Below are 25,959 nucleotides of genomic sequence, written 5' to 3'. Positions count from 1 at the left end.
ATCACAGCCAAAAGGATGCACTCTGTAGAGCCCAAGGCTAGAGAGGTGTAGAGTTGGACCACACAACATCCATAAGTGATGGTCTTCTCTGGTCCTTGCAGGTTAACTAGGGTTTGAGGAGCAAGGCTAGTGGTGAAGTAGAGCTCCAGGAGAGGTTACTTAGGAAAAAGTACATGGGCATGTGGAGAGGAGGATACATGTACCAGGTAATGATGATGATGAAGTTTCCCACAAGCATCAGGAGATAGAAGAAAAGGACAAATACAAAGAGCACAGCCTGTAGGCAAGGGTGGTCTGAGAAACCCAGAACGATGAAACCCACCAGGGTACTGTCATTGGCCCTTCCCATATCTCTAGGGGGAACATCACCTGCTAAGAGAAAAATGAGAAGTTTAAAACAGTTTATCTGAGAATCAAAAAATGTAAGAACTGTAAGATCATGGTGACCTATTTGTCCACCCTACTCATTTTTGCCCTTAATGTGTGGTCCATATACCATCCAGTTCTAATGCCTTTTTTAAGAAAATCATGAATAATTTCAATTCAGGATTTTCTGGGAACTCATTGTTAAAGCCCAAGGTATTATTTCAAAATCAACAAAAAAGAATGTCATTTGGCTAACATTTATATAGGGGAGGGTGAAACATTTTGAATTGAAAGAATTGGTAAGTCACACAAAAATGTTTCAGAATGAGAAATATATTCTGTCATGTTACATTTTTCTAGATTCTCATCTAGAAGAATGGAATCATATTCATCATATTCCCTTTTCCATATAAAAGGTATTATTCAATTATTATGCTATTTTAGTCATTATTAGTCTATCCACACCACACAACCCTAGTTTATAATGCATTCATTTCTGAGAACTTTACAAATACCCAATATTTGAACTCTTGACATCAAGGTCATCCCCAACCCACTGTACATCACTGCCAGATCAGTATTTCCAAAATAGAATTTGGAAATATCACTTTTTTTCCTGCTTAAAAGCCTGTAGCTACATTTCAATACTTCCACTTCAAAGAAAAATACTTTATTTCACTCAATTATCTCTAAAGTTTTGCTCCAAATCCCATTTTCTATGCATAACTTCTACACTGACCTTTCTGGATCTTCTTATAAAGACAAGTAAGTCATCCACATAATCTATGCAATGGTCAGTTCTCCTAATGACCAAATGACTTCAAATGTTCTTCACCTTTCTAAAAAGCATTTGTCATTGTAGCTTAGAATTTTTGTCATGTTGAACCTTAAGGAGTTTAAAAAGTTTTATCAATTATCTTTTTTTAATTATATATTTCTAAGGAGAATTTAACAAATCTATAACTTTTTTATGTTGTGTATTCTTGTTTAATGTATTTTTGTTTTATGATGAATATTAATGACTTGAAGCCAGTTGGTTTAAGTAATGATTCAAAATATACTTTGAAAATAATTTCATTTTTGACAATTCAATCATTGAGTGAACATGTATGCTATCTGTTGAGTGTTATATTATATATGTTCCTTCCTTAAACATGTTTTCTTTTCATTATAATATGTCCCACAGGTAAAAATAGTCTTCTTCTATCCTATTGCATCCCAATATTATCCATTTTAAAAGGCTTTATATTAGTTTCATCCAGAAAACCTTATGCAGTTTCCACATTTCAAAACAATTTTTTTCTCATCTGTAAGTTTGCAAAACTGATTTGAAAATTATTTATTTGGTTCAGACTTAGAATATTATTTTTAACTTTTCTTTTTTAAAATTTAGATTATTCATTATGTACCTGTTAAATTTTGTTTTGTATCTCCAGATGGATTATTAGATCAATGACAATCTTATCCCTGTTGAAGCAGTGCACAAAAAGAGTATAAATGCATGTATGCAGTGGTGGCAAAATGAGGAAGATTTCCTATCTTCATCTGTGCCTAGGATGAAACCTGAATGTATTAGATTTTGTATGCAGATTTTGGTTCACAGTAAAAATCATGAATATGGTGTTTTCTTTTTTATTTTAAAGGGCACTTAATTTTAGCACTAATGATGTGCATTTTTAGATATTCAAACAAATATCCACTTTAACAGGCTTTAATAATGAGTTCCCAGAAAACCCTGGAATTGAAATCATTCATGATTTTCTTAGAAGAGGCATTAGACTGGATGGTACACTGTGCTTATATATATTCCCTGCAGAGCCAGATGAGGTGTAATTCTTCCAATGGAGGTTGCATGCATTGTTTATGCTCTCGTCATGCTGGCCTCAAAAGCTTTCCTCTACCTTTCACACATTTGCAATGCCTGTTTGTTGAAAATATGTACACTAAACATGAATAACAAATGCAAAAATTCTAGGTATTGATGTAAGTTCATAAAAGTGAATGATCAAAACCACACTTATATAGCAAACTCAAGCAACCTCAGCTCTCCAAAAAAGACCTAAATCAATAGCAGATGAGAAAGAAATTTTAAACAGAGGTAAACTACATGAGAAATACTAACAAATGGGGATTCTCTTTATGTTTTCTTAGAATAGCTGTTAATAAGTTTGTATGTTTGTGAAGGGAGAAGTAGTAAAGATTAAAAAGTCAAGAATTCTATGATTTAGATAGTGAAGTATTTTGAAAATCAGCCTAAGATTCAAGAAATGGTTATGCCCATCAACAGATGAATGGATAAATAAAATGTGGTATATACATACAATGGAATACTACTCAGCTATAAGAAAGAATACAGTAGAAACACATGTGATAGCATGGATGAATCATGAGAACCTTATATTGAATGAAGCAACCCAGGCATTGAAGGACAAATACTACATCACCTCTCTGATATGAAATAAGTAAACCAAGCTATCTCAGAGAGCTAGAGACTGGATGATAAGCTTAAAGGAAGTTGGGGGGGTAAAGGAAAGTTGCAAGCTGACACCAAAATGGGTGAAATCTATGATAAGCTGGAGGTAAGTATTTGTACAGGGAAGGGATAAAATGGGGGCATAGGGATACCTTTGGGTGGGGCTTTGTGGGCTTAAAGGGGGCTAGGGATGAGAAGATAGGTCATATGACCCAAGAAATTAGGGGGAGGGTCAGGGGAACACTTGAACATAGGAAATTGTCAGGTATGTGGTTGAAATTATAATGTAGAGAAAACACTTTAGAAAGTACAATAAGGAAGGTTACCTGTTTTAGATGCTTAAAGGGGTCATGTGACACAGGGCAGGCTTCTAGGGAGTGTGTGAGTGCTCATTTTGTCATAGTGGGTTATATCATTGGGTGGAGACCAATACAATGACAGTGAAGGTATACCCACATCCTGGGGGGACTGATATTCTCAAACAGATGGAATTGTATCTCTCAAGAGAATTGGTGGCTCCCAATGGGTTAGGGCAGTCAAATAGGTCAAACCCTCAACATTGGTGCAAGTATCTCTGAATATGGACCTTCAAGTAATAAAGATTGATTGTCACAGTGGGCCCTGAGGGGAGGGGGAAAGAGGTGTTGAATAGATGGAATCAGTGTAAGTGTGGGGCAATGGAAGTGTTCCACAAGATCATGCAATGATGGATATAGGACATGTTAAATTACACCAAAAATGTATAAAAGTCTATAGGCTAAAATGTAAACCATAATGTAAAGCATAAGATAACTAAAAATTTAGAAAATTGTATAGTCTAAAATATAAATCATAATGTAAACTTAAATGGAACCATGTTTGAAAGCTATTGTTTCAATATCTGTACATCAGCTGCAGCAAATATAATATGAACATATAAAAATACTGTTGTTTGGAGAGGGACGAAGGGTTTGATGTTGGATATGTGGGAATACTATATACTGTTTATGTGAATTACTATGATCTAAAACTCATGTGAAAACAAGCTTAAAAATTAGGGGGAAAAAAGAAAGGATGTAGACACTAAGGAAGAAATGGAAGAAATTGCCTTGCCACTGTACATACAGGGCAACACCTATAGCAGTGATGAAAGGCAAAATGTCAAAAATAAATCTTTATTTTTTCACTTTTTGATACCAAATTTATTTTTCCTTTATTTAGTTTTTCTAAATTAGTATGCATTCTATATCTAACCTTCAAATCTACCATTATATTCCATTTTACTATTAATAGAACCTGGCCTATTTTGGACCACAGAGAGGTTCAAGTATGGCAGGGGAGGAACACTGGTGTGGGGCATTATTGGTGGGGGGCACATGGTTGGGAGGGAGTTCTCCAGGGCATGTATACAGGGTACATAAAAATGTTTGGATATTTTCATAGTGGTTTCAGTTAAAAACGACAACTGAGGGAGCACTGAGTTCCTAGCTGGAGGAGCTCTATCACATTCCCCAAAGGAACAGCAACAATTATCCAAGTGCAATGGCAAAGACTAATAAAGATGGATGGTCCAACAATGAGCCCTTGATACTGATGGTTGTGATCATAAGCCTGTGTGCCTGAAATATGAACTAGGCCTAGAGCTTCAAGGTGCCTAGGAGTTACCTCCAGAGAACCTCCCTGTTGCTCAAATGTGGCTACTCTCTAAGCCAAACTCAGCATGTAAATGCATTACCTTCCTCCCAGCATGGGATATGACTCCTGGGGATGAGCCTCCCTGATGTCGAGGGATTATGACCAAGCACCAGCTGATGATATAACTAGAAAGAGACCTTGAATAAAAGGATCAACTCAGACCAGCAGAGTATCTCAGCCTACATGTAATATCAGGTGTTAAAACTGCTTTTTGACTTTGGATAAAATGGGGAAATGGAAAGGACAAATGAATTTATATGGCTATGAGTCTCCAAAAAAGAGTCCGGAGGTCATCTGAGGAGTAATGCTTATGTATGCCTCAGCAGGGTACCGGAGACAGCAAAGTAGATAGAAACCCAGGTACTGTGCCTCCTAATGGCTACAGAGACCCACAGGTTCTATGGTCATGGCAGATGACTCTGGAGTTCTGTGCCATGTCAGTTGGCCCTACTTTGGAGTTTATGTTCCTGAGTGTGATGGAGTTGGACACAGATATGACCTTTCTACACATGACTCTTCTGTTACTTTTACCAGACCTGTAGTTGGCGTTTGGGTTGGTGTATACTCAGGAGACCTGAATTTCTGGTCTGTCTATGTGACAGCCAGGCCCTGAGCCTCAACAGACCTGCAACTCCTACCTTCTGGTTTATTGGACTTACCCAGGCCAGCTAACAGGGAGGTGAAGAAGGTTAACCACCACACCAGGGAGCCAAGAGTGCCTACAACTGCAAGCAGGAGAATTACACCCATCATCCATGTGGAATCTAAGCTCCCTCTTGATGTAGAGGGGTACTGGACATAACCATCCCAGGGTCCATAGGATGGAAGAATAGAATATGGATTAGAATGGACTTACTGGTGTTCTGCTGGAGAACTATTGTGATTAGTAATGGAAGAAATTGTAGCATTGATGTGGAGAAAGTGGCCATAGTAGCTGCTGATGGTAGGGAGAGGGAAGAAGAGGTACAATGTGGGGGCATTTTCAGAATTTGGAGTTGTCCTGTGTGGTGCTGCAGAGACAGATGCTGGACATTATGTGTCCTGCTGTGGCCCACTGGGTGGACTGGGGGAGAGTGTGGACTACAATGTAGACCACTGTCCATGTGGTGCAGCAATGCTCCAAAATGTATTCACCAGGTCCAGTGAATGTGCCATGATGATGGAAGAGGTTGTTGATGTGGGAGGAACTGGGTGAGGGTGTGGGGGGTATACGGGGTCCTCACATTTTTTGAATGTAATGTTTAAAGGAAAATAAAGGAAAGATATATATATATATATATATATATATATATATATATATATTAAAGAAAAGAAATAGTTATGATCTTTGATTACACATGGAACATATGCAACTCATGCTTCACAATATCTTATCTGACTAGAACAATCTGGGTAAAGATGGAAAGAAGAAAGGAAGGAAGAAAGGGAGGGAGGGAGAAAAGAGGTAGGGAGGAAGGGCAAAAAAGGCTAAAGTAAGGATCAAGGTTTGATGTTTTGAAGTCCAGGCTCTTTGTCTCTAAAGCTCATTCTAATTAAGCCTCATACAGCAACCAGAGTTATCTTTGTCTCTCAAATACGACATTTCCCTTTGAATGGTTCCCTGTGTTTACAAGAAAAACATGCACTATCCACAAGGCATTCAACCCCTCCTTGGGCTGGTTTATGCCCTCCCAACATCCACTGCCATACCCCACACATCTATCTTATCATGCTGCCATTTTGAGTGGTTTGCACTTCCCCTACTTTCCTTTCACTCAGTCATATGTTTTCTTAGGCTTCTCCCTATGAAAGGATATTCTCCCATAACTCCCAACACAGGAAAAGCATCTCCTCCCATTTCAAGGCTCCATGCTGGTCACTTACGTACAAAGTCTTCCTTGACTCTGATCAGTGATGACAGCCCCTATGCCCCATCCAGGTAGATTTACCAATTCTTATCTAATAAAACCATCCTTCACCCTGAACCTACTTCTATCATAGAACCTATCAGATACCACTGAGATAAATCTTTACATTTGTATGTTTCTAATAATACAAGCTTCTTAAAGTGAAGGGTCATGTTTTACTGATTTTATTATGTATAATTTGTATGGAGTCTGAAGCATAGTAAAAGATAAACGTTTGTTGCATAAACTAATGCATTTTAGTTGCCCTATTTCCCAAAGACATACCCTCGTTTGGGTCTTTCTGTATAGAACACAGTCTACCTTTACTTTTGTGACACTGAACCTTGCTCATTCAAGCCACTTCCCTGTTTAAAGCCTTGAAACAGGCTGAAAACCCATAGCCATGTCTTATCCCAATTTGAAGAGATCCAATATAAGACAAATGTCCCTTCTGGTCTAGTCCATTTTACAGATGTTTTGTTCCTCTGTGTCTGCCCTGCCTTTAGGTGGAAGTACAAGACTGATGGTGTTAGGGTTCTCAGTATCTGCTCATGTGTTTTAAAGTTACCCACCTGAGCAGACAAAGGCCTGATTTGATGTGTAAGCAACTGTCCTCTCCAGTGCACATTCTGATTTATGCTGTTTCATCCCTCAACTTGCTGACCCCTGTCAGCATCAATAAACACAATCACATCTCTCTGAGGAACTGACAAATGAGACCACAATATTAATAAAGTCAATAATGAATGATGCTCTGGAAAAAATTTTATTCTGGCTCAATAAAACCAAACCTAGTAATTCATTTTAGTGACATTGTACTTAGAATATTCCTCCATTTGAGGGTGAAGAAAGCCCAGAGCTCAAAGGCTTACAATAACACACAGCTTGAATTGTATAACTGTATAGTAATTCTCCTAAGTAATTTTTTTTACAGAAGATTAATACCACATTGAATTGAGTGCTCTAGGATGTTGTTTGTATCTACCTATGTATCTCTTTATGTAAACATCTATGCAACTATTTATGTATCTAAGTATCTATTTATCTATCATCTGTCCTCTCTGTATCTAGGTTTCTATATCTATTTAGCTATATCTATCTATCTATCTATCTATCTATCTATCTATCTATCTATCTATCTATCTATCTATCATCTGTGTTTTCCATAAGAGACGACTTAAAGTGAAAATATCAATTATACTAAGTTGCCAGGCACTATCTTGTAATTATGAATAGCAACAGAAAATTGCCACATTTCCATAACTGCAGAAAAAATAACTTGAAATTCAAAGAGTTTAACTTTCTCTCTCAACATTTCATGTTACATTAATGACAAACCATGTCCAGCAGAGATAGAAAACTATAAGGCTGCTACCTGAATAACTTTCATAAATCCATTCAAAACACAAGTGCACTCAAGTAATGCTAAATTCAACTTAAGTCTTACTACCAAGACTCTATAAATGTGTTGGCATTTTCCACATCTTCAGAAAGCACATTATATAGCATTTCCTTAGCTTTGTGTTTCTGTGTCAAACCTGGTCCTGACCCACCAGGCAACTTAGCTCCAGAACAATGTCTGTTGAAGACTGATATTTCTCACAGGAACAAAGCCTGAAGAAACTGTTTCAGTCATAATGAGATTTGAGAGAGAGGGGGATCTGAAATGGGCAGGATCCTTTTATGGCAAGTTCATGTTTATTCACATCTACAAAACCCTCTGGGGTAACCTGTGTCCAGCAGACAATTAGTAGAGGAAGTAACTAACTCCAGGGGATCAACCAAGGAGAATGGATATACATATTTCCCTAACGTGGAGTATTCTGTTTTTAATACAGTATCATTCTTCAAAGTCCTACTTTGTAAAGAAGTCATCAGACTTCCCAGCATAAAAAATAAACAAACTTGTCTGTGTTGCTTCCTTGCTCCTTCTCTTCAGTTACAAGAAAGAACATCTCTGTCATCCACTTTAAAGTTAATCCTTCCACCTGTAACTTGGATTACCTGCATCATAAAACTCCCCATAACTAGCAACATCTTTATTTATTAGTGTGAAGAAATTTCATAGTAAAATCATCTGGAGGTAAGTTTAGATTTACTGTCTCTTTTGTAACCTCCCCCAAACTTTTAAATGTTGGATTACTCAAACATCAAGCCAGCATCCTCAATTCTAATCATGATTTAATCTTCCCTAAGTGAACCCATCTGCTAATCACTACATTAATTATGAGTACGTTCCTCTAGTGAGGACCAGATCCTCATATTCAACTTTCAAATGAACAGCTCTCCTTGCACCCCAAATGATATTTGTTCAAATCTAAGCCCTTGCTTTCAATATTATGTTTCTTCTAAAAGTAAATGGTGGGAAACGGACTTGGCCCAGTGGTTAGGGCATCCATCTACCACATGGGAGGTCCACGGTTAAAACTCCGGGCCTCCTTGACCCATGTGGAGCTGGCCCATGTGCAGTGCTGATGCGTGCATGGAGTGCCATGCCACGCAGGGGTGTCCCCTGCATAGGGGAGCCCCATGCACAAGGAGTGCACCCATAAGGAGAACCACCCAGCATGAAAGAAGATGCAGCCTGCCCAGGAATGGCACCACCCACACTTCCCATGCCACTGATGACAACAGAAGCAGACAAAGAAACAGGACACAGCAAATAGACACAGAGAACAGACAACCAGGGGAGGGGGGGGGAATTAAATAAATAAAATAAAATAAAATAAAATAAAATAAAATAAAATAAAATAAAATAAAATAAAAGTAAATGGCATCATCATCAGCCCAGTTCATGCAAGGTAGAAACTTAGGCCCATCATTGATGTGACCATCATTAAGTTTATCTTTTTTATCCTTCATATCAAGTCCCCAAAATTACAAATAACACCTAAATATTTCTCAAATATGCTCTTTATTAACTCTTCAGTCTCCAATGCTGGTTGCAAATTTTAAGCTGAATGAAGATATCTTATGCTCTAATACAGTTGCCTCATTAAATAACGGTTAAAATGAGTTAAAAAAATAAGTGTAGGGATTTGTGTTTGTTATAAGAAGTATTAGGACTAAAACCAAAACATCTCTTCTCTGTCTGGTGTTCTTTCATTACATCAACATTAGTTGATTACATGTTGAAATAATGTAGTTTTTTAAAAGTCTAAATTCTATACCTCTTTCAATATCCAGGTCCTTACAAGACCCTATATTGGTTAAGACTTTCTTGAACTTTCTCAACTCTAAAGACATAGCCTGATTTTTATTTTGATGTTGCCTCATACAAGATACAACAGAGTGGCATGTGGTACTATTGGTTGTGAATAAAAATAATCATAGAACATTTTTTTAAATTCCTTCAAAGAATTTGGTATTTGAAATTTTTAATAAACATGTATTATTATAATTCATGGACTATCCTTAAATTATTACCTCTGCTTTCTTCACAACATGCATCCAAGAGAAGTTGGGAAATCAGTTATCAGCAACTCTCATGGCAAATTAATCCTCAAAGTTTTGGCTTGATCCCAGGGAAGGGAAGTTACTCAGCTGCTGTCCCCTGCCCAGACAGTGACAGGAAGGGAAGTTTTGATAAATAAAAACACTAACCTAGGTCATACTTATACAATACAAATCTACTTAACTACAAGATTTTTGCTTCCTATTTTGTACTGTTCCAATTCCTTAGCTGGCATACAGGACTCTTTATTCCTTGATCAAGTCAGACATTTTTCTATCATCTCATCTCAACTATAAATCTTTGGTCCATCTTACATTTTATTTTGTTCCTTTAATATTTTCATAATTTTAAGTTTACTTCAGTTATAAAAACATGCTCATCTCTCTACATATATGATTCTTAAAAACTCTTCTTTAGTTGACTTAAACTTTCACATCCTTTTGGTCTCTCTGGGACAATGCATTTCTCAGCTTCTTAGAAGTCATAAGTGATGGGTCAGTCATTCCTTGACTTGCTTACTCTTTCAATGAAATGATTAATACACTTGGACTTACAAGACCTTCCCACTCTAGTGAGATGAGAATATTCTTTTTCACCTCACTAAAATGTTTCTTTATTTTGATGTACATTTGAACCCACCATTGTTGCCTACAATAGTCTATACAACTCAGTTATTGCCATCATGCAAGAAAGCAGAATGTAGACTCATATATTCACACAAAATTTCCCAAAATCAATTTTCATTTTCAGAAAAGGAACATACATAAAGAGAATTCTTAGAGTGAAATCTGGAGAAATGACTATCAGTGTTTAATAGTAAATAGTGAAAGATCTTTGGTTCAGATTTTGTCCAGAAAATAAAATTCAAAATGAAGAAAAAAATGTTTTATATATATAATATAGGTTAAAATAACACTAATAACTGCTATTAATTACCTGTGTCTTCAAGACACAAAATATTCTAGAGCTGTGATTCATCTCAGGAAATAGAATTTATGGTTAGGCAGTTAGAAATGGTTTATGAATTCAATTATAAAATTAGAGAACTGGGCTCCCTCCAGGGGCTTTGTTCACCATTTTTAATGTATGGCTTTAGTTCTTATGGTGTTTTTGCCCCTCTACACATCTCTTCCAGGTTCCAATAAGGTGAAATAAAAAGACTTTTGTTTTTTGACAGTTTGCTTAAGATTCAGACATCCAGCTCTGTTACTTTGGAAATAATTAAGCTACTTGCACTTCTATAGTTATGGGGAGTCTGCAAGACTGACAACTGTATTGTTACAAATGGACAGAACAAATGGCTTTATGAATGCCTTGAATGTTTGCCTGTTCACTTTAATCTTGTAAAAGAGTTTAGCATTTAAAAGGAATCTCACATTTGCTACTTAAATAATACATTTTGAAGAAAAGACACTGAAGCATAGATTGAGTAAATACTAAACTGTATGCTGGGTTGGGTCATAGCAAAGTCAGGATTAGGTGCATATATTCATAGTATTTTTGTATGTTAAAAATTGAATAAGCAACTAATTAAAAGAAAATGGAATAAAATGACCAAAGTATGGTCCTTCTGGAAGGCTTTTATCACAGTATCACTTTTAGGAATTCTTTGGGATTCATGTAAATGTTATACACAGAATATTTCCTAGAATTTTCTTAAGAGCCCTTTTAAACTCTTTGTTCCTTAGAGTATAGATGTGAGGGTTCAGCATAGGGGTCACCACAGTGTAGAAGAGGGAAACAAACTCCCTGATCTTTGTATTTACTCTTGGATGGCTGCAGATATATGAAGATGATGGTTCCATAGAAGATGATAACCACCAAAAGGTGGGAAGAGCAGGTACCAAAAGCTTTCTGTCTCCCACAGGCTGACTTGATCATCAAAATAGCCTGGACAATGTACCCATAAGAGACCAGGATGAATGAGACAGGCACTACAAGGAAGAGGACAATAGCCACAAAAAGCCCAACGTCATTGAAAGTGGTGTCCACACAAGCCAACTTGATGAGCACAGGGACCTCACAGATGAAATGGTCCACTTGATGATGACCACAGAAGGGCAGCTGAAGAGTGAGACTAGACTGTACCAGGCTTGTGGCCACCCCACTGAGCCATGCCATAGAGGCCAGGATCATACAGAGATGGGGATGCATAAGGACAGTGTAACGAAGGGGATGGCAGACAGCAACATAGCGATTGTAGGACATCACTATGAGCAAAACACACTCTGTGGAACCCAGTGCAAGGGAAAAATAGAGTTGAACAATGCAGCCATCATAGGTAATCATTTTCATGGAATCCCTCAGGTTTACCAAGAGCTGGGGAATCACACTGCTGGTGAAGCATAGGTACAGGAAGGAAAGATGAGAAAGGAAATAATACATTGGCATGTGAAGTTTGGATTCCAGATGAGATATCAGTATGATGGTTGTATTACCCAAAATTGTTAGTAAATACAAGATCAAGATGATTATAAAGAGAGTCTTCTGTAACTGAGGATAATCAGAAAACCCCAACAGGACGAAACCTGTCAGGCTGCTCTCATTGGTACTCCTCACCATCCCTATTTGCGAGGTAGTTTCCAGAATGCTGAGGCATAGCTGAAAAGATGGCATATTATACAAGGTCAAGTGAGTGACAAGGTTACCTCTCATAAAAGTGTCCTATGTTAAATTGGTATGAGTTTGTGTCCTTAGAGCTAGTAACTTCCATCGATCCATTTTTCCTAGTGTGTTCAATCTACCCATTTGACTTCTTTGTGGTCTTTTAATTTTCTTCAAAATAGAGAACAATGGGCATATTAATAAACAACATCATCTGCTATAGGAAACACTTTAGACCATTGTTTCTTTCCAATCCCACCAAATTTACCCTTCATATTTTAACATATCTTTCTAGTTACAGGAAGGAGGAAATTCCGATGATTCCAACTAAAATTAGAAAACTGAATTTTTAAGAAATTTTCTATTATGGAAAAATATCTCTCATCATGAAGAATTGTGGAAATTTCTAAGGTTACATTGCTGAAATAAATTGGATGTGATTATCATTAACTATAAAACAATGCCTGAGAGCTTACATGACCTGTAAAAATGCATCTGTTTACCAAGAAATGTAAAGTTTGGGTGCATTTCTTCTGAATGCATGTAAAATTGATTTTGATTCAACTCACTATCTATGTTTCTTATTCCTTCCACTGCTGCTTTTTATTTGTTTTTCTTGGTTTTTGCCTGTTTCTGTTTTTAGAGACCAAGGATCCTTTTGATTTTTAGGAAATGAAATGGTATCTGTTAGTTATACATCTTTAAATATTTAAATTTCTTTTCCTAGAATCATTTGCCTTCTAACCATCATTCAAAGTGTGAATGCAAAATGTGCTCCCTGGAAAGGAAGGAAGCAAGCAAGTAAAAGGATCTTTAATTCCAAATGAAGAAACCATATCTGATTTATGAAATGACACTACTCAGTAAGCTATTAATTATGGAGGTACTACAGAAAGACCAGGCCTTTCTTCCAATCCAGTGTTACTAAGGAGACTTCCCTCAATTCTGCAGAAAAATAAAATAGCCCTTTAATATTACACACTTCCAATACCTTTGTTTTTAAGTACTTGATTTGAGTAAGGTGTATGTCAGTTTCTTCACAATAGCTGGTGATCTCACAGCATCCATGTCCACAGTACTCTCTCAAAAATCCATTTGGCAGTCTGCACAAGTTATATCCATCATTTTATACTCCTTTGATTTTCCCAGGAGAGTCTGAAACAGCTCAAGTCAACTAGTAGATAGTTGATATCATCATCAAGTGAATGAATGAAGAGATGCCATAAAATATGGTGCAAAAAGAAACCTTTCTAATTCTCCTGAATATAAATTCTGGTGATGATAATTAATATTTAACATTTCCCCAAAGCAATTCCAATTACTTCATGTTGGAATGAAATTTCAAAATATATATATTTTTTAATTTCATGAGTATATCTTCAATTAAATTATTTTGAAAATAATATTTTAATTATTTTGAATAACATGGAAAAAAAGTATCTATAATATTAGAGACCCTCTTTGTTTAAATAGATCCTCTGTGATAACTTCAGTTCTGGATATGACATTTTCTTGATAAATCTTATTTTCTTCCCTCTGACCTTTGTAGATCCCCATAATATCTCCATTTTATTAACTAAATTCACTTAAGCAATATAAAAATGAAGACAGGAGAGCCAGTTCTTTTCAACCCCAGGAGATATGGTCAGATCTCCTAGTATTAAATGAAAGTTAACTTTGCTAACTTCTCACTATATCTATCCTATTATTTCTGGGGGGGGCATGTTCTTATGAATATCTGAAATGATGCAAGGATAGTAATTGCCAGCACCTCATAGTTATTCATAGATTCATCAGGAAAAGGCATACCACCACATACTCTTCAAGGGTCCATTGTGATGTCTTAGGTAGAACTTAAGTAGAACGAGCAACACTGATAGAGAAATTCCTGTGATAGATCCATGGGACATAAAATGATTTGCTCAACCCTGTTAAATATTTAGTGACATGACATAGTTAAATGTCCTGAATTTATAATCTGAATCCTATAATCCTTATCCATCTACCTGTGATCTCATCCTCATTCTGCTATAAACCTCAAATTTATAATCCCTCATGAATTGTAATTGCCATAAGCACATGTGGTTCTACCCTTATTAATAGTATTAATGTGGTTAAGGGACACTTACAAATGTGGCAACTTGCCATCAACTTCAACTCAATATTTTCATTCCAAAAATGAAAACATACTACAATATCTTATTACCTTGTTTATTTTCCACCCAGGTATCTGGCTTTATATTCCAAGCACATATATTTCCATGATAAACATATTCCCATTCATTATGAATCATTAAAGTCTTCAAAGTAAACAATAGGATTATCCAGGCATTTTTCCATGGCAGAATACAAGGAAAGTAATTAAATCTGCACATACATACTATTTAACTTGAACTTGCTTAATTATAGGATTTTTCTTAATATATCATATATCTTCATTACTCGTTGCAAATATCATGTGACTGATCATACAAAAGTTTGAAATTAATTCTAAAAAACACTGTGTTTTTAAAGAGTCATAGATATTGGCTGAGTGAAAACAATATTTCCATAACTTCTTAATTTAAATCTATTAACTATAACAGAAGAAAATAAAATGAAAAATATCTCTAAATAGGAACAGTCCTAAAACTGTGAAACTCCCATAAGTCTAATGCACATGGTCCATACATCATGTGCCTGATACATTGAAATTTAATGAAAAACACTTGGATACAGAGAGAAAAGCCCTCTTTGCTAAGCACCATCCAATGTATCACTTACCATGGAAAAATAAATTGTAGAATGAAGAAGACCATGGAACATCAAATATCCTATTAGAGGAGTGTTTCCATATAGATTTCTCCCTTGCTGGGAAAATTAGCTCTGTTGATAAGTGGCATGGCTAGGAGCTAGGGGGAGCTAGATATAGTTCCAGAGAAAAGTTATTTATTTTGGAGAAAAGTTATTGGGAAAATTATGTTAGAATGAAACTTCCAGATATCCACTATACTTTCCCACCAAGTGACTGCAAGACGTAAGATAAACTAAAAATCACCAACACTTATTCTCCAATTCAAGTTTTAAAAATCCAGGTAAAATCACACCCAGAAAACCTTTGAAGAAAAAAGCAAAACACACTCTCCCAATATATTTGGGGAAAGAGTAATCCTGAATTGCTGTCTTCTCCCAAAGATTAAGGATATATAAAAAATATTTTTAAAAAAACAATACCTCAGTTTCATACACTATAAAATCTATTGTATTAAAACAAGGTAAAACACACAAAAATAACAAAAGGTAAGAAGGCTCATAAGAGACAAAAGGTGGATAAAGAATGTGCATTTGAAGGAGACTTGCTCCAATAAACAGTATAAATATTGAAAAGGTGAAATTTTCCTACAAACTCTGAAAAATACAAAAAAAAACCTGGATTTATTGAAACGAGATTTGAAACAAAACCAGATTTAAAAGGCAAAATTGGGGAAACGGACTTTGGCCCAGTGGTTAGGGCGTCCGTCTACCATATGGGAGGTCCGTGGTTCAAACCCCGGTCCTCCTTGACTCGTGTGGAGCTGGCCATGCGCAACGCTGATGCGCGCAAGGAGTGCCGTGCCACGCAAGGGTGTCCCCCGCATGGGGGAGCCCCACGTGCAAGGAGTGCGCCCATGAGGAAAGCCACCCAGCGTGAAAAGAAAGAGCAGCCTGCCCAGGAATGGCGTCATCCACACTTCCCCTGCTGCTGACGACAACACAAGCGGACAAAGAAACAAGACGCAGCAAATAGACACCAAGAACAGACAACTAGGGGAGGGGGGGGATAATAAATAAATAAATAAATAAATCTTTTAAAATAAATAAATAAATAAAAGGCAAAATTGGCTGAGATATTTAAATAAATTAAGGAACTAAAAATTGTTAGGGAGATGGAAACATTTTTAGAAAGGCAACAATAGAGATTAAATAAGGATGAGCTTGAGTAACTTGCAGAGACTGCAATAGAAAGAAAAAATAAAAATATATTAAGAAGATGACATTAAAAAGTCAAGCAGCAAAATTATAAATATCCTAAATTTCAGTTAGTAATTGTTCTTGACATCAGAAGGTCACTTTGTAATACCATGAAAGCTAATTTCAAAGCTAAAGCAGTTATTTTTTTGGCTTTCATGATGGGAATTTATATTAACTCACATGCTTACAGTTGTGAGACTGAGAAAAATGTCCAAATGAAGTCATCATCAGGGGATGCTTTCTTCCTGAAAAATGGCTGCTGGGTGATCTTGGAATCCTCTGTCACATGGCAAGGCACATAGTGGCATCTTCTGGTAAAGCAGTAGTTTTTCAGTTAGTTTATAACCATATATTACACAATTCACACTAAAGACACCACTGATAAGTTTTCATGCATAAAATATAACAAATGATATAAAGCAAGAATGCAGGTGATATGAAGTTTGTGTCATTGGCCAAGTTTTTTTGAAAACATTGATTACACATAGAGTAGAATTTTTTATCTTTATATTTTCTAATTCATCACTGGTAAAAATGAAATCAGTAACAAAAGTTTAGGTGCCAAAATTTCAATTAGAAAGTGTTAGAATATATCATACATAAGAAATTTGAATATCAAAATATAAGAATATTCTAAACTTCTCAGTAAACAAATAAAGGAAATAAGTTAAAGAAGTTACAAAAATACTACAAAATAAATCTTATGAGAAGCAAAATAATTAAAAATCAATTTTAATTTTAGTTAAAAATAAAAACAATTGCAAATATGATGAAAAATTCATGAATTAAAGATACACAACAAAATAAAGAATCCAAGATATTACCACATAAGACAAGAAATCGAAACATTATATTGTAATCAATTTTCATTTTTAGTAAAATGCTATGAAATATCTGTACCAAACATCATCATTAAAACTTTAAATTACCCTAGAAGGTTTTTGTAGATTGATTGATTTCCCTAATTATAAAAATGCATCTTAGAAAGAACTAGGTTGTCTAATTGAGACCCAGTGAATCACGTTAATAATTGCCTCTTCCACCAATAATAGTTAAGGAGCCGCTTCAAAGGGACAACATATCTTACCCACCCAGGTCTTCCCAAAGGCCTGGTATGTATTTCTCTTTCTTCTTTCAGTGCGGCTATCCTTTCCATGACTCCCAGGCAATTTAGGGCATGGGCCCTAAACCATGGTATGACACAAACTTTTGGACTAGGCAACAAAAAAGATTTCCTAAGGTGCACACTTTTTGGATCTTTTCCTAGAACCAATCCACAGGGAGCATCCCATGGGCTAAGGTTTTCTAAATTCTTGCAATACTGTTGTGTCCTGATAGTCACACCTCACTTTTTAGGAACACTAATTCATTCAACACTCAGAATGAGCTGCTCAGAATAAATTGAGCATTGCATATACTCTGTCCTCAAATATCTGCCTCTAAGTATTTGCAAACTTCTGGCTCATTTCATGTCTAACAGTGTCCTGTCTGCATGTATCATTAACATGGATAAAAGCTGCATCTTCCCTTGTGCTGGACCTCACTCCTAACTCCACATACCCATCTGGTGCTCTTCTCTCTTGTGGAATTAGTCACTTTCTGCTAACTTGTGGAAGACTGCCTCTAGCCCCACTTCCCCAGTTTATTTCTCTTGGTTGTCTCCATCAGAAATCTCACATGAATCAGCAAATTATGTAAACCCTGTATTGTGGCTTATCCCATAGCATGGATTATTTTTCACTTTGAAAATAATATATCATTTTTTTCACCATGTGGTTGCAGCTCATGGGCTGCAAGTACTGCCATAGAGCTGAACACATAAGTTATTATTCTCCTTAAAATACTTGTTGAGTATATAAATGTTGCTAAAAATCATTCATCCATCTAGTCTAGTCTGGAAGGCTCTTTTTTACTTTCCAAAAAACCAACAAAAGAACCTAAATTTAAAGGTTTTTTGTTTTTTTAATCCAGGGATAACTCTAGGCCAGTAGCCCACACATCTTGTCACTTGTCATGGAATTGTTTTGCATGATATTGCAATAACAGATATCAGGCATTATAAATTTTGCCAACACCTATAAAATTTTGTGGTACAATGTATAAACCATAATGTGAACTATAGAGCATGGTTAGTAGCAATGTTTCAATATGCATTCACAAATTGTAACAAATATACCACACTAAAAAAAGATGTTGGGGAAGCAGACTTGGCCCAGTGGTTAGGGCATCCATCTACCACATGAGAGGTCCACGGTTCAAATCCCGGGCCTCCTTGACCCGTGTGGAGCTGGCCCACACTCAGTGCTGATGGGCGCAAGAAGTGCCGTGCCATGCAGGGATGTCCCCTGCCTAGGGGAGCCCCACACGCAAGGAGTGAGCCCGGTAAGGAGAGCTGCCCAGTGTGAAAGAAAGTGCAGCCTGCCCAAGAATGGCACAGCACACACGGAGAGCTGACACAACAAGATGATGCAACAAAAAGAAACGCAGATTTCTGTGCTGCTGACAACAACGGAAGCGGACAAAGAAGAACACGCAGCAAATAGACACAGAGCAGACTACTGGGGTGGGGGGCAGGGGAAGGGGAGAGAAATAAATAAATAAATCTTTTTTTAAAAAAAGATGTTGCTAATGGAGAAAAATGTGGAGGGGAGAGGGATTGAGGAATATGGGAGTCCCCTATATTTTCAATATAACATTTTATGCAATCTAAATCTTCTTTAAAAATTAAAAATAAAAAGTTGCACTGAAAACAATTTTTAAAATTGGGCCCAAATATCTTCTCAATAGGACCAGGAGATTAGGTGCTATAGCATGAGAACAAAACAGTATAATAATGTAGAAGAAAAATGGTAATCATTTAATTGTCTATAGCAGTGATTGTACCCCTGAGCTGCTCAGGAGATGGAGGCTGCAATTATATAAAGGGCAGAGGATATGGTATGTTGAGATGTTTGCTATTTCTTAACCTCCTTTAGGAGCTCAATTCCTGGGAATTTTTATAGTCCATAGGTAAGATCTATTGATTGAGCAGATAATATATATCCTGGTTTTTCTCCTCTTTATATTAACAATACTGCCTCTAGATGTTGACAATGTCATTTATTAATGTATAGTACATGAAGAAAGCTTAGGGTCAGAGGATTTTTTTCCTTCATGAACAATATAAAATCTCAGGTATGATCAATTTAAACCCTACTTTGATGACGTTTCACAGAGGTGGTGTTGGACATAAAACAAAACAAAACAAACAAACCCTGTATTTCTACTTTATAAGAGAAACCATTCTGAAATACTCTGAAACAACATGAAAGGATAATTTGAAATCTACCATCTGGATTCTCTTTAGCAGCTTTAACTTCATAGTAGTTTCATGTACAATAAAGCAACCTTACCATCATGGTTGTGCCACTCATCAAACTTTTCTGTACACTTACTTCCATGCTGTAAAATGCATCTGACCTCAGGAGTCACTTCTGTGTTCATGGTATGTCCAGCTGCCTATGTTCTAAGAGGAAATAAATCAGCATTCCTAGGTCAGTGCCCCATTGTCTCAGGAATTATTAGAGAAGGGCCAAATTAGGCAACAAATATAAAATTCTGAGAAAGAGAAGCAGTCTGGTTGTTACAGAGACCTGCTATTAATTTCCAGCACAATTTGGATGTCAGTACATCTAGAAAGGTGACCGTTTATCTTTCTCACTTCTCTGGAAGAGTGTGAGAGTATGTCAAAATCATCTTGTGTGAGGTTGGTGCACAGGTGAAGTTATGAGGATGAAGTGTCATAACGTTCACACTTGGCTGGAAGCTCTCTCTCTCTGGAGATTGAATCTCTCTGCAACAGCTCCAGGAGATATTGCTCTTGGTACATGCAGCCAAGGGTATAACACAGATATGCCTATTCCAAATAATGGAAAGAATCAAGTGACTTTCAAATTAGATGTTGGAGCTTGCTGGGAATGTGTTTGGAAATACTAAACCCAATTTCTTCACTCATAAGACAAAACTTGAAAGTGGAAAACCCCATGACTTATCTCCTGGATAGGCTTGGGGCTTATGCAGGGAAGAAAAGAAAGAAAAAAGTGTTTGTTGATGTGGCATCATCATTCCCCAGATAGGGAAATATGTAGCTCTATGGGAAATATGTAGCTCATTAAAATGTCCATAACAGAGGATCCTGGGAAATGGTCATGGAAAAAAAAATAAGAGAACTCTGCTGTATTGCAGTAAGATGTCAGCAACTTAACCTGGCATGTTTGTAATCACTTGCAAATAATGCCTGTGTGAGGCAGTAGAAAAAGAGTGTGATTGAGTGGTCTATAGAGAAATAGCCCCATGCATAAATCCCTCAAGTAACTGGCACAGAGTAGCAAGTTAGCTACTGACTGAATTTTAAGTGAACAACAAATATCAGGCATTCTTGTACTGTGTGTTGTTCTCACTACTTTAAAATATCCATTTTACATTTCTAAGCAGACTTTAAATGAGTAATTCTATTCCTGTTCCTCTTATATTAAAGCACCTCAGTTGTAAAAATTGAGTTATTTGAAATAGGAGAATCTTCATTCTCGTATGGTTCCCTAATTATCATTCATACATAGAAACAATTTCCAAAATCTACATTGTAAGGGGAAAAAATCTTTTTTGCTTCTCCATTTCTCAGTTTCCTCAGAATTCTGAGACTTACTTCCTCAGTACAAAGGAGAGCATTTCCTTTCTAACCATGCCCTGCTTTATTGTGCAAATCTATCTGCTGACTCTTCTAGTAACTTTTAAGGAAATTTACTCTTGGCCTTAAAATGGATCATACTACCTGAAGATTATTTGGCTCCTATACAAGTTGGTAACCTCTTTAAAACTCACCTGTATGTTTTTTACTTTCTTATACATATATTAATATATGTCATTAGCAAATAGTAACATAATTCTTTTCTTCTTCTTCAAGATGAGGCTTCACTGTTTAGATAGTGTTATTTTACAACAATATCAATTTGGTGCCAAAAATCCAAATAATTTTTTAAAACTTAACAGCCTTTTGTTAGACTGAGGAAGATACCTAACAATTTGTTGAAATGAAAGAATTTTCCCTTATATTTGACTTCTATTTTTTTTTTCATAATAGATATAATATTGTGAAAATCTAACAATGAATGTAGCTGGAGCATTAGCAGTATTAGTCAATCAAAAAGTTGCTGATGCAAAATATCAGAAATCTGTTGGCTTTTATAAAGGGTATTTATTTGGGGTAAAATCTGTTACAAGGCCCTGAAGAGCCCTACTCAAGGTTACATCCTCACTAAATTCTGCTGCCAGATGTTGATGCAAGATGGTGGGGGACATCTGTGAGTTCAGTCTTCTTCTTTCCTTTTAAGGCTCTGTTGTCCCAGCTTCTTTTGATCTCAGCTGGAGGCTGGAGGACTCATCTCTCTTCTCAGGGCTTGTTTCTTTAAGGACTTGGCTGCTCTGGTCTCTTCACAAGGTCAGCTGTTACCATCAGGCAAATGACTCATCTCTCTTTCCGGGGTTGCAGGATCTTCTTTCGTGTCTATGTAGTTCCTTTCCTCTTTTCTCACATATCTGCTTCAGTGAGTCTCCTTGATTGAATATCTGTTTACATAGCCCACAAAGGGGGCAAGGTCTCAAACTGAGTACTCTAAAACATAGTCAAATCAATGCCATAATCTTAATATAATTTAATCAAAGCTATCTCAGGTGAGTCTAATACAATCAAAGGATATCATGCCTGGAGGAACAGCCCAGTTTATAAACACAAACAAACATCTTTTTTAAAAATTCATAAATAATATCAAACTGCTGCACTCTACCTTCTGAATTCCAAAAAGACATTACAATATTCAAAAAACCTTAAATCCTTTCAATTAGTAATCCTAAGTGCAAAGTCACATTGGAGAAGCAGATTTGGCTCAACAGACAGAGCACCCACCTACCACAAGGGAGGTCCAGGGTTCAAACCCAGGACCTCCTGACTCATGTGGTGAGCTGGCCCATGCACAGTGCTGATGCACACAAGGAGTGCCATGCTATGCAGGGGTGTCCCCCATGTAGGGGAACCCCACATGCAAGGAGTGTGCCCCATAACAAGAGCCACCCAGCATGAAAAAGTACAGCCTGTCCAGAAGTGGTGCTGCACACATGGAGAGCTGATGCAGCAAGATGACACAACAAAAAGACACAGATTCCTGGTGCCACTGACAAGAATACAAGTGGACATAGAAGAACACACAGCGAATGGACACACAAAACAGACAATTGGGGGGGAGGGTGGGGAAGGGGAGAGAAATTAAAAATCAATCAATAAATAAATCTTTAAAAAAACACGAAGTCACATTGCAGTTACAGATTAAATATAGTTTGTCTTGAGGAAAAGTCCCCTCTGACTGTAGATCTGTGAAACCAATAAAACCATTTATCTGCTTCTGTATACAAAGACACAGACAAAGAATAAACATTTGCATTACCATAAGGAGAATTTGGGAGGGACACATGAGTCACAGGTCCCCTACAGTTCCAAAAACCTGAGGGGCACACTTCATTAGATTTCAAAATCTGAGAGTCATTCTTAAAATGATTATTTTTTCTCAACCTCGGAGCCACATGTTGGCCCAGTCTTTCCATAGGCTTGCCCAATGGGCATTTTCTTTTTTTTTTAAAGATTTATTTATTCATTTATTTCTCTCCCCTTTCCCCCCACCCCAGTTGTCTGTTCTCTGTGTCCATTTGCTGCATCTTCTTTGCTTCTGTTGTTGTCAGTGGCATGGGAATCTGTGTTTCTTTTTGTTGTGTCATCTTGTTGTGTAAGTTTTTGGTGTGTGCAGCACCATTCCTGAGCAGGCTGCACTTTCTTTCATGCTGGGCAGCTCTCCTTATGGGACACACTCCTTGCACATGGGGCTCCCCTATGTGGGGAACACCCCTGTGTGGCATGGGACTCTGCATGCATCAGCACTGTGCATGGGCCAGCTCTACATGGGTCAAGGAGGCCTGGGGTTTGAATCATGGACCTCCCATGTGGTAGACAGATGCCCTAACCACTGGGCCAAGTCCACCACCCCAATGGGCATTTTCTTGGTTCCACCCTCATCAAGCATCTGCAAGATGACTGAGCTCCAGACCTGACCCTCCAAGAACATTGGGGTGATGGCCACATTTTCCCCAACCTAGGGGAACAGTCCACCCCTCTCAGAGCACTGTGGTGTTGACCTCACTTTCCCCAACCCTTGGGGAACATGCTCTACTCTTTCTGTAGCCTGGTGTAGCAAAAATTACCCTGAGGAGTGGATGGGAACATCCACCCTCTTCAAATGCTGTAATAAACTCACCCTTTCTGTGCTCATGGGTGGGGTTCCTCTCTTGCCTCAAGGAGATGTCTTAATTCCAGACCTCAGCTTCCATGGTTTTCCTCTTAAAGCTGTTTGCCCTTTCATCTCACCCTCCATATCCCTTTTAGTCCGGGCTGACAATGGTTTTGTTCATACAGCTCTCTCAAAATCTTGTTGTTTTAGCATTCAGGAAGCAGGGGTCAAAGCCATCAGAAAGTAAAACTTTCCACAAGTCTTTTCTGAATATCTGCATTTTCAATCCTGACTTACAAGTTCCAAGTTTAATTCCTCAAGTGGGCAACTATCATCTTGGGGCTTGATTTCCAGAGACTTGGAATTTCCAGAATCAGTTTCTGTTCAATTTGTGCCCAATAATTCAGTTATCAGCTTATCTCTTTCTTCTAACATTTTGCTATAAGAAGCAAGGAGAAGCCAGGCTGCATTTTCCACATTTAGTTTGGAAATCTCCTTGGTTAAATTTCCATGTTTGTAATTTTCAAATTCTGCCTTCCATATAACATCAGGAGCAACCTTGTTAAGTTCTCTATGACTTTAAAACACAAATCACCTTTTCTCCAGTTTCCAGTAATACTTCTATCATTTCCTTCTAAGGCCCATCAAAAGTCTCTTTAGCATTCATCCCTACCAACAGTTGCTTCAAAGCAGTCTAGGCCTTTTCCATCAAGCATCTCATAATTCCTCCAGAAATACCCCTTACCCATTTTTAAAACCAATCCAGCATTTTGGTAATTGCAAAAGCATGAACCCACTCTCCTGTTACCAAATTCTGTATTAGTCAGTGAAAGGGGTGATGATACAAAGGACCAGAAATCTGTTGGCTTTTATAAATGGTATTTATTTGGGATACAAGCTTACAGTTCCAAGACCCTAAAGAATCCAATTCAAGGTTACTTCCTCACCAAACTCTGTTGTCAAATGTTGAAGCAAGATAGTGGGCCACCTCTGCAAGAGTTCAGCCTTCCTCTTTCCTCTTAAGGTCCTGTGGCCCCAGCTTCTCCCAATCTCAACTTAGGCTGAAGCACTCTTCTCTCTTCCCAGGACTGATTTCTTTCTGGGCTCAGCTACTCTGTTCTCTTTACAAGGTCAGCTATAAACTATCAGGCAAATGGTTCATCTCTCATCCTGGGGCTTCAGGATCCTCTTTTGTGTCTATGGTGTTCCCTTCCTCTCTTCTCACATATCTGTTTCAGTGTATCTCCTTGATTGAATATCCATTTATGTAGCCAACAAAGTGGGTGTGGATTCAAACTGAGTCACCTTTATGACATTGTCTAATCAAAGCCAAAATCTTAAAATAATTTTATCAAAGGTCATCTCAGGTGAATCCAAAATAATCAAAAGGTGTCATGCCCAGAGGAATAGACCAGTTTACAAACATAATCAAATATCTTTTTTTAAATTCATAAATAATATCAAACTGCTACAGCATGTACCTCTCTATTAAGGCATGGTTGCTATTTGTTCACATATGTGCCATCAGTGCTTCTATAATACATGAACCCATTTTTTAAAGAAGGAAATAATGCAAAGTCCCATGATGTATTAGAATTACATGCACCTAGTAATGTATGAAAGGATAAAGGATATGCTTGATTAATTACTTAATTGATTATCCATGTCTAGTTTTCTACATGACAGGTGGTTGAAACAAACTGGAAAGAAGTGGATATGCTAGCGACACAATTAAAAGGTAAAATCTACAATATTGTGGAAGGTTACATAAAACAAGTGAGAGGGAGGAAAAGGGTAAACATGCTGTCACAGGTGACAGAATGTGTTCCCTATTCTGATATCAGGAACAGTGAAGAGCAAATAGAAACTTAGAGAGCTTGTGATTTTAGTTTTGATGTGTTAATATTGAGAGTGCTTAAAACACCCAGGTAAAGATGGAGGATTAAAGAGGGAGAGGGATGACCTGTCTCCCAGAAAAATAGCTGGAGGAGAGGAGAGACTCTCTAGAATATTTCTTTGGGTCTCAGGACACCAGGAGTAAGGTGAGAGAGAAGAGAGAGGGGAGAAGGAAAGAAGTCTTGGCTGGATGGAAAAATCCATCCCTCCCCTTGAAGCAAACAGCTGTCTGCAAACTGCAGTGGATGTGGGCTCCCATGACTTCAGACTAAGGAGGTTGTAGGGCTCCTCTTCCCCAGTAAAAGG

The 25,959-nt window shown here is 37.3% G+C and overlaps 1 long non-coding RNA gene and 1 pseudogene across 3 annotated transcripts in view; both read right to left on the bottom strand.

Moving 5' to 3' along the window:
* Positions 1 to 25,959, bottom strand: part of LOC139437973 (uncharacterized) — a 208,276-nt gene that overhangs the window by 66,902 nt on the left and 115,415 nt on the right. For 2 of the 3 annotated variants that reach the window (XR_011647857.1, XR_011647856.1), the window contains exon 3: positions 16,628 to 16,758. This is a non-coding gene — a long non-coding RNA (uncharacterized lncRNA). The remainder of the gene's footprint in view (positions 1 to 16,627; positions 16,759 to 25,959) is intronic. The other variant, XR_011647858.1, reaches the window with a different exon arrangement.
* On the bottom strand, positions 11,470 to 14,171 carry LOC105744252 (olfactory receptor 2G2-like; annotated as a pseudogene).

This window comes from Dasypus novemcinctus, chromosome 31, assembly GCF_030445035.2.
Source record: "Dasypus novemcinctus isolate mDasNov1 chromosome 31, mDasNov1.1.hap2, whole genome shotgun sequence".
NCBI lineage: Eukaryota > Metazoa > Chordata > Mammalia > Cingulata > Dasypodidae > Dasypus > Dasypus novemcinctus.
The sequence above is the reverse complement of the archived record's forward strand: the minus strand, read 5'-3'. Positions and strand labels throughout refer to the sequence as shown.